Source organism: Syngnathus floridae, unplaced genomic scaffold, assembly GCF_059516105.1.
Source record: "Syngnathus floridae isolate MCC-2025c unplaced genomic scaffold, RoL_Sflo_1.0 HiC_scaffold_31, whole genome shotgun sequence".
Lineage (NCBI taxonomy): Eukaryota > Metazoa > Chordata > Actinopteri > Syngnathiformes > Syngnathidae > Syngnathus > Syngnathus floridae.
Window position 1 is genome coordinate 374,764 of NW_028284060.1, and position 9,768 is coordinate 384,531.

At 51.7% G+C, this 9,768-nt stretch overlaps 1 long non-coding RNA gene across 1 annotated transcript; it reads left to right on the top strand.

Moving 5' to 3' along the window:
• Positions 1-7,498: 7,498 nt before the first annotated feature.
• LOC148378651 (uncharacterized) lies at positions 7,499-8,185 on the top strand. The gene is made up of 3 exons (XR_015855731.1): positions 7,499-7,660; positions 7,797-7,901; positions 8,046-8,185. It is a non-coding gene; the product is annotated as an uncharacterized LOC148378651 (long non-coding RNA).
• The last annotated feature ends 1,583 nt before the right edge of the window (positions 8,186-9,768 follow it).

Genomic DNA, 9,768 nt, shown 5'->3' on the forward strand with positions numbered 1-9,768 from the left:
ATGCCGCACTGAACAACATTATGGCGCACTGGACAACATTATGCCGCACTGAACAACACCATGCCGCACTGAACAACACCATGCCGCACTGAACAACACCATGCCGCACTGAACAACACCATGCCGCACTGAACAACACCATGCCGCACTGAACAACACCATGCCGCACTGAACAACACCATGCCGCACTGAACAACACGATCCCGCATTGAACAACACCATCCTGCACTGAACAACACCATGCCGCACTGAACAACACCATGCCGCACTGAACAACACCATTCCGCACTGAACAACACCATGCCGCACTGAACAACACCATCCTGCACTGAACAACACCATTCCGCACTGAACAACACCATGCCGCATTGAACACCATGCCGCACTGAACAACACCATCCTGCACTGAACAACACCATGCCGCACTGAACAACACCATGCCGCACTGAACAACACCATGCCGCACTGAACAACATTATGCCGCACTGAACAACACCATGCCGCACTGAACAACATTATGCCGCACTGAACAACACCATGCCGCACTGAACAACACCATCCCGCACTGAACAACACCATGCCGCATTGAACAACACCATTCCGCACTGAACAACACCATGCCGCACTGAACAACACCATGCCGCACTGAACAACATTATGCCGCACTGAACAACACCATGCCGCACTGAACAACACCATCCCGCACTGAACAACACCATGCCGCATTGAACAACACCGTGCCGCACTGAACAACACCATCCTGCACTGAACAACACCATCCCGCACTGAACAACACCATGCCGCACTGAACAACATTATGGCGCACTGAACAACATTATGCCGCACTGAACAACACCATGCCGCACTGAACAACACCATGCCGCACTGAACAACACCATGCCGCACTGAACAACATTATGCCGCACTGAACAACATTATGCCGCACTGAACAACACCATGCCGCACTGAACAACACCATGCCGCACTGAACAACACCATGCCGCACTGAACAACACGACGTCGCACTGAACAACACGACGCCGCACAGAACAACACGACGCCGCACAGAATAACACAATACCGCACAGAACAACACAATACCGCACAAACAGTTTTAGATAATATTACGTCGCAGTCATGTGACGCGGACATGACGTCAATAGGCGGAACTCACGGCAAAATTATAATCCGTGGGCGTGGCTTGCAACAGGAAGTAGGAAAGCGGCAGTTCTGGCAAACAAGACACAGCTGTTAGTAACACGATGACTAACAAGGCAAATATTTTTGTTTTCAGCTTGCAACTTGACCGTCTAGAGCGTACAAGGTAATTACAACTGTTTTTTTTTAGCCCTGAAAAGCAAGGGAGTGTGGCGTTTGGGAGGAATGTCGAACTCGGCGTCTGCTTCCAGCCACAGACGCCAAATTTCGACGATTATTTCGACTGGTCAACGGTTGTAAATTATTGCGTTGACTAAAAACTTTATTTAACTCTACTCTTAACTTTGCCGTTTCAGATATACGGGTATTACACCGCGGAAATGACGTCAATAGGCTGAACTCTCGCCAAAATTCAAATCTGTGGGCGCAATGGCCTTGAGCGAGACACCGGATACAAACACGACGATTATCAACAGAAATATCTTTATTTTCCGCTTGCAAGTGGACCGTCTAGAGCGTACACGGTAAGTACAACTCATTGTGTTTAAAAAGATTTACGTTTGTGTAGTTTGCGTTGCGTTGTATCTGTGAATGTTGGTTGAGGCTAAATGTTAATGTTTAATTTCATTCCTTTAGGTTCCACGGTGTTTGTTGGCTGTATGTTTTCCACTGCAAGAAGAGGCTCGTATCATTGACCAGCAGGAGCTACAATGGTGAGTACCCCTTTCGTCTTCCATTTATGTTAAACACTTCCTATTTCATGTCTAACAGTACTCGATTTAACAAATAACCATAAATAAATACAGTGTGGGCAGTCACGTTAACATATGTGATTATCCTGCCTAATATGTTTATCACAAATATGTCACTAATCACTAATATGTTTATTTGTTTATCACAACACCTTTGGACCTTCAGCAATCGATTATTTACCTTCATCTACATAGAGACAGAACGATGGTGTCTTAAACATCTCATTCATTTCACCAAATAACTTCACGCAGGTGGATAACGGCCGTCTCGGTCACGCTATGTTGCGTGATGCAGTTTTGAAGAACCAAATGCATTTATTCAATGAATAAGTCAAGCTAGTTCTATGTTTATGATGTTGTAAGTTACGGTACCGATTGAAGTTGAGTTCGAAGCCAGTGGAAAACAGCGCTGCGTTTGTGCTCTCCAGGTACAAATGTTGTGATCTCTGACTGACGACCGGGCGAGACTCGAGTAAGAGATGTCCAAACGAGCTCCGGCAGGGCGGGCCAAGGCGGAGCGAACGGACGCCCTTCAGGCCGCCAATGACGAGCTGAGAACCAAACTGATGGACGTCCAGTTAGAACTTCAGCAGGAGAAGAACAAGGTGAAAACCTCAACAGACAGACACTGCCTGCCTCCCTGCCTGCCTCCCTGCCTGCCTCCCTGCCTGCCTCCCTCCCTCCCTCCCAGTTTTCCCGATGTAGATTAGACATGCGTGTGCCATGACTGTGTCAGCCTACATCAACAAATGCACCGAGGACGTCAGCACCACTAAGAATATCATCACCCGGGGCAACCAACGACCCTGGATGACTGAGGAGGTACGTCAAACGCTACGAGCGCGGAACTCTGCCTTCAAGTCTGGCGACAAGGAGACACTGAGGACAGCGAGAGCCAACTTGAACCGTGCCATCAGGATAGCGAAGCGAGACCGCAGTCGAAAATTTCAGGATCGTTTCCACGACGTCAAAAACATCAGGAGTATGTGGCAAGGCATACGGGCGATTACAGACTACAACTCACCCTCCCCCCCCCCCGGTGGGTGTAGTTGATGCTGACTTTCTAAATGGTCTAAATAACTTCTTTGGGAGGTTCGAGGCACTAAACGGCACTCCAGCAGTTAAAACTGTCCCCCATCAGGAAGAGGAGGTACTCTGCCTTGACTCCGCCGATGTGTTGAAGACCCTGAGGAGAGTCAACCCCTGTAAGGCCCCTGGCCCCGACAACATTCCTGGGCGTGTGTTCAGGGAATGTGCAAGTCATCTGGCTGGGGTCATCACAGACATTTTTAACACCTCGCTGGGCCAAGCCACAGTGCCGGCGTGCTTTAAGACTGCCTCCATCATTCCGGTGCCGAAGAAACCTCAAATCACCTCATTTAATGATTACCGGCCTGTTGCACTGACTCCGGTTATGATGAAGTGCTTCGAAAGGCTGCTTAAAGGTCACATCGTTTCCAGACTCCCCCTATTATTTGACCCGTTCCAGTTTGCCGACCGGCAAAACCGCTCCACTCAGGACGCCATCTCCTCCGTTCTTCACCTGAGCCTGGCTCACCTGGAGGAGAAGAACACCCATGTGCGGAGGCTGTTCCTGGACTTCAGCTCAGCGTTTAACACCATCATCCCACAGCATCTGGTAGGAAAATTGGAACACCTGGGCTTCAACACCCCCCTTCGCAACTGGCTGCTAGACTTCCTCACCAACAGACCTCAGTCAGTCCGGGTCGGACAGAACACCTCTGATGTCATCACCCTCAGCACAGGCTCCCTTCAGGGCTGCGTCCTGAGCCCCCTGCTGTGCACCCTGATGACACACGACTGCGTCCTCAGGTTCACCACCAATCACATCGTGAAGTCAGCAGACGACACAACGGTGGTGGGGCTCATCAGAGACAACAACGACCTGGACTACAGAGAGGAGGTGGAGCAGCTGGTGGGCTGGTGCAGAGAAAACAGCCTGATCCTGAATGAGGAGAAGATGAAGGAGATCATCGTCGACTTCAGGAAAAAACAGCCTCACCACGCTCCACTGATCATCAACAGCTCAGCTGTGGAGGTGGTCAGCACCACCAAATTCCTGGGGGTCCACATCACAGAAGACCTCACCTGGACTATGAACACTACGGCACTGGTCAAGAGGGCACAGAAGCGCTTGTACTTCCTGCGGAGGATGAGGAGAGCCCACCTGCCCCCACCCATCATGAGGACGTTCTACAGGAGCACCATAGAGAGCATTCTGACAAGCTGTCTCTCTGTGTGGTGTGGAGGCTGCACCGCCTCCGATTGGAAGAACGTGAGGAGAGTGGTGAGGACAGCAGAGAGGATCATAGGGGCTCCTCTTCCCTCCATTCAGGACATTTCATCTCAGCGCTGCATGTCCCGTGCCCGTAACATCATCAATGACCCATCACACCCCCACCATGGACTGTTCTCCCTGCTGCCCTCTGGGAAGAGGTTTGCAGCATCCGCTGCAGGTCCACCAGGTTCTGCAACAGCTTTTTCCCTGCTGTCATCAGACTGTTGAACACTAGAACTGTTGAGCTCTAAACTGAACTCTGCATCACACATTCACAGAACTGTACTTTATGACACTACGGACCTCTATCTTGCACTATCTCGCACTACCAACTTTACTGAACTTGTATAAACCCTTTAAATAGAAGTTTAATACATGGTTTAGCATTCCTCTGCACACTCTTGAATACTGTTTTGCCTACTTGCACTATTGCATAATTATCACTGCTGCACTTTATACTTATTTTTAATATATATATATATATATATATATAGTATATATGTATATATATATATTTTCATAGGATATGTTACTTCTATTCAACTGCAATATCACTACTTTGTTGTAAGACGTATGCAACGGAATTTCGTTTTGTATGCACCATGTGCAGACAAGATGACAATAAAGTTTGTCTAAGTCTAAGTCATGTCAGGTCAGCTGTCTGGAGAGAGAGAGAAGTCAGGACCTGCGGGCGGAGCACCACCGTGCCACCGCCGCCATGACGGAACTCAAAAGCAAACTCCATGAGGAGAAGCAGAAAGAGTTAGCCATTACCAGGGAGACATTACTGCGGCAGCATGAAATGGAGCTGATGAGAGTGATCAAAATCAAAGATGGAGAGATCCAGCGACTGAATGCCTTGGTCCTCAGCCTGAGGGACGGCTCCATGGACAAGGTGATCCGCTCTATCCGTGTCTGACTATCCGCACGCCACGTCGGGCTTCGATGCGGCCGCTACCGTATTGTGTAGCTTGTCCCCAGTAAGCGTCGCGGCGCTCCGTTGCGGTCTCAACGGCCCGGTGTGGCGCAATGTCTGCTCAGGTGAGGAGGGGGGGCGCTTTGCTGGCGGAGGTGGAGGAGACGCGGCGGTGTCGGGAGACCGAGCGGTGTCGCCTCCACCAGGAGCGCGGAAGAAGCCCTGGCAGCGGCCCAGCAGGCCTGGCAGTCCCGAGCGGCCGAGCTCCGATCGGCTCATCACCAGCATCGGGAGGAGCTGAGCCGAACCAAGAGAGACTGCGAGAGGGAGATCCGCCGACTGGTAGGACTGATCAGATGCGCGGTGCGTGGCTATGTTCCCAATTTCGTTGTATACCTGCAGTGCAATGACACCTAAGGCATTCTATTCTATTCTATTTCACAAGAAGAAAATGTCCGGTTGCTCGCTTCGCTTTTGTCACAGCAAAGGTGTTCTAGTCGATTCCAGAAAAAAATTGGCCGGTTGCTCTCTTTGTTTTTGTCACAATTCTGGCAAATGAGTTTGCCCGCCTGCCTGAGCGCTCCCCGTTTGTACATCCAGACGGATGAGATCAAGCTGAAAGACAGAGCGGTTAGTGTTTTGGATGAAGCCCTGGGGCCGGCCACGTCCACCGCCTTCAGCTGCAGACTCAGGCTGCCGAGCAGCAGATCGCTGCCCTGAGGGATTCCCAAAGGGCGGGCCTAAACTACCCTGGAAGTGGGGTCAACGCCGCTACTAGCAATCCTCTTCATTGCGTAAGCCACCTCATCACACACTTGCAGTACGCATGACTTAGTTCGTTGCTGGAGGAAGGTAGCACAAAAACAGTTTTGAACTTTGAACGAGTGCTTGTGTGTGTGTGTTGCGGGGCGTTTTCAGTCTCAGGAGGATCGGGACACGCGACGGTTTCATCTGAAAATCGCTGAGCTCAGCGCAGTCATCAGGAAACTGGAGGATCGAAACGCCCTGCTTTCTGAAGAGCGCAATGAACTGGTAATTTATTGACGGCACGCTTGAAGGTTTGCGCTACGTTTGATGCGCGCCATCCAGCGAGGCACCCATTGCGCTTGCTTATTAGTTGAGCGGCGCGGCGAGTCGGTTGCCTGGTAGATGTCTTTTATTGGGAGCCAAAGCCACGATTCCGTTCAAACCGATGCAAAAGGAATGGATACGTTCTGGCCCGCGTGTTGTGCGTCTTTCACATCCCGCACTTCATGCTTGCAGCTAAAGCGACTGAGAGAAACAGAAAGCCAGTTTCTGCCACTCCTGTACAAAAACAAACGCCTGAGCAGGAAGAATGAAGAACTCTCGCTGGTGCTGTGTCGCCTTGAAAACAAAGTGCGCTTTGTCACCCAGGAGAACGAGGAGATGGCAAGCTTGGTAAGTCGACGCGGACAACGGCGGCGTGCCAACAGAGTCCACTGCATTTGTGTTCCACAGAGAAGGCCTAGTTCGCTCAATGACCTGGACCGCGGTTGCGGCCAGCAGGACGGTGAAATGGAGTTCCTTCAAGTTGTGGAGCAGCGGCACATCATCGACGACTTGTCCAAGGTCTTCAGGCAGGCGACTCGGTGCACGTACGGCAGCGCCGCGCTCGCTCGCTGTCGCCAGGAAACCTTTTCCGTCCAAAGCTTGGCCGGCGGCCGCCATCCAAAAAATTGGCCCCTTAAATTCCGACCTTTCAAGCAGGAGCATTGTGCGCACGCGTTTGAACACGCTTTAGACTTGTTTTGCCGTTTTCAGCAGCTCAAAGCTCCCGTTTTGTCAGCGCCTTTGCCACTCGCTGTGCGCTGAAAACGACGGACTTGCCCGGCTGCTCAGCCCGTCAACCATGAGCCGCGAGCGCGACGTCATTGTCCGTAGGCAGCTAGTGGCAAAATGCACCCTGTTAGAGTTGCGCTCGCTCCAACTTATTTTGCAAGAACCACACGGGAGACAAGTAAGTTCTTTTGGACACCTGCAGGTGGAGAGTCCATCCGTTGTACGAATGAAGTCTGACTCTCGGCTCCTGCACGAGCATTTTAATTAAGAGAAACAGGGTGGGTGTAAGAGTGGATTGAATAGAGGAAGCCCTTGACCTCTAGTCAAAACATAGCAAGGGGTGTTTTACGACTTTGTGTAGGAAGGGATAAGCGATAGGGATAAATAAGGGATAAATAATATTATTTATTACAGGTCGCAGTCAAAGTCAAAGCAACACAATGATACGATAAAGATAATCTGGAAAACCCTGACACACCCTGTAGTTGTCACTTTTGGAAAAGACGAGCGTCCCTCCAATCATCGCCGGTGACGTGTTTTTCAGGCTCTGGAGACAGGAGCTCATGTCAGAAATGTCATTGTGAGTCGCGTTTGTTTCTGCGCCGGAGCCGTTCGTTCCCTTTGCATCCAAAGAATCTCAAAGGCGGATTATTTGTGTCGACAGGAGAGAGATTTGCTGCTACGATACCGACGTCGAGAATCTCTGAGGAGGAACAAAGCGTGAGGTCCTGCAAGGTGAGTCTGTTTGTTTGCGGCTGCTTGGTGTTGCGCAAGATGAAATGGCCTTTTTCTCGCTATCGTTCCTCTCGTCGATTCATCGTGAGGTGTCGCTTCAGTTTGTTCAGAGAGATGTTTGCTTCCGCGCCCGCAGGTCATCGAAACATTTTACGGCTACGACGAAGACGTGTTGGTGGACTCGGACGGATCGTCCTTGTCTTTTCACACCGACAGAACCCCCGACACGGAACCCGAAGAGGTAGCCCGCCATTTCTGCCAGCGTATTGGCACCAAACATTCCTCTTCAGCCTGGAATCGGACTCGTCTTTGCGTCGCGGGTGCTTTGTCGCCGGTCTGACTGATTCTGGTACTAGTGCTGTGTTGCATTGGTGTGTGCATGAAGAGGCGGAGCTTCGCTACCGCCAGCTGACGCAAGAATATCAAGCGCTGCAACGAGCCTACGCTCTGCTAGCCCAGACCAGCGAAAGGGGACTACGACGCCGAGAAGGAGATCAAGGTGGCGCCCCTTCCCGCAACCCCCGGCCGGGTCGCAGCCTCCCCGTTCTCACCCAGCCTCGGGTGTTCTCTGGTCTGAAAGGAGGAGGAGGAGCCTCCCTCCTCCTCCTTTCAGACCAGAGAAAAGCTGATGGTAGAAATGGGTCACTATCAAAGCAGAGTAGCAGATCTGGAGTCAGCGCTGAAGCAACAAGGACAGGTAAGCTCATCAATGAGCACACCTTTTTCTCAGACAAAATAGCTACATTCTTCAGTCACTCATCCGTCTGGCATTACTGGACCAACCCCCCCCCCCCCCCCCCCCCCGAACGTGGCTGGGAAAATGCGGAGAAAAGCAAATGTCATTTTCCAGTCAACCAAAGAATTTGTGGATGAAAATGACACAACATTCCAAAGCTGTCCACGCGTTTGTCTCTTCTAGAATGTCAAGTGGGTGGAGGAGAAGCAGCTGCTGCGTCAGAGCAATCAGCAGTTGGCCGAAAAGGTGACGGAAAGAAAGGCGCTGGGCGGAGTCGCTTGGCGTCACACCTGTCGGGAAGCCCCGCAGATGAGGTCTGACTGTCTTTTCAGGTCAGGCGGATGGAGGCGGAAGAAGCGCGTCTGAAAGAGCACATCCAGGATATCCGAGACCAAAACGAACTGCTTGAGTTCCGCATCCTGGAGCTGGAGGTGGGAAGACTCGCACAAGCGTGTTGAGGCCAGAGATGTGACGGACGGACGGACGGACGGACGGACGGATGCATGCCTCTGCCTTTCAGGAGAGGGAGTGGCGCTCCCCCGTCTTGAAGTTTCTGCAAGTCCGTTTCCCAGACGGCCTCAGCCCTTTGCAGATTTACTGCGAGGCCGAGGGCGTGAGCGTACGTAAGGCGTCCCTCGCAACCCTAACCTTAACCCGAGGTCCCAGAACACCTTACATTGCTCCTTGCGCCTTTCCCCCGGACATCGTCATCAGTGATCTGATGAAGAAGCTGGACATCCTGGGCTATAACGCCGTAAGTGTATGTCGAACTCCTTATGTTCGCACTCCACGAGACTCGGCGGCTCAAATGTGACTTTTGGAAGGCTTTGCGCTGAAAGAAGCTTGTTGACGCTGTGCCTTTGGGCTCTTGCAGAATCTCACCAACGAGGAGCAGGTGGTCGTGATTCACGCCAGGACCCTTCTCACCCTAGCCGAGAAGGTAACGCGCACGTCCACGCACGCTCTCGCATTCTGCTTATGTGACAGCAGCCTTTCCTCAGTGGTTAGAATACATCAAAGTGACCAAGTCAGCACTTCAACAGAAGATGTTGGACATTGAAAGTGAGAAGGTAGACAGACACGCGACATCAGCCAAGGGGAACTCCGGCAATGTGCCCCAACAATTCTGACCTTGAGCTGTGCTAGGATATGTTCTGCAAGCAGAAGGGCTACCTGGATGAAGAGTTGGACTTCAGGAAGTGTTCCATGGACCAGGCTCATAAGGTAAGCCGCCCTCAAATCTCCCGCCGGACCACTGATGGACGAGGATTGCGGCCCAGAGGATCCTGGAGCTGGAGGCCATGTTGTACGAGGCGCTACCGCAGCGGGACTGCCCCGCCACGGACGGCGAAAAAGCCAGCCACGCTGGCGT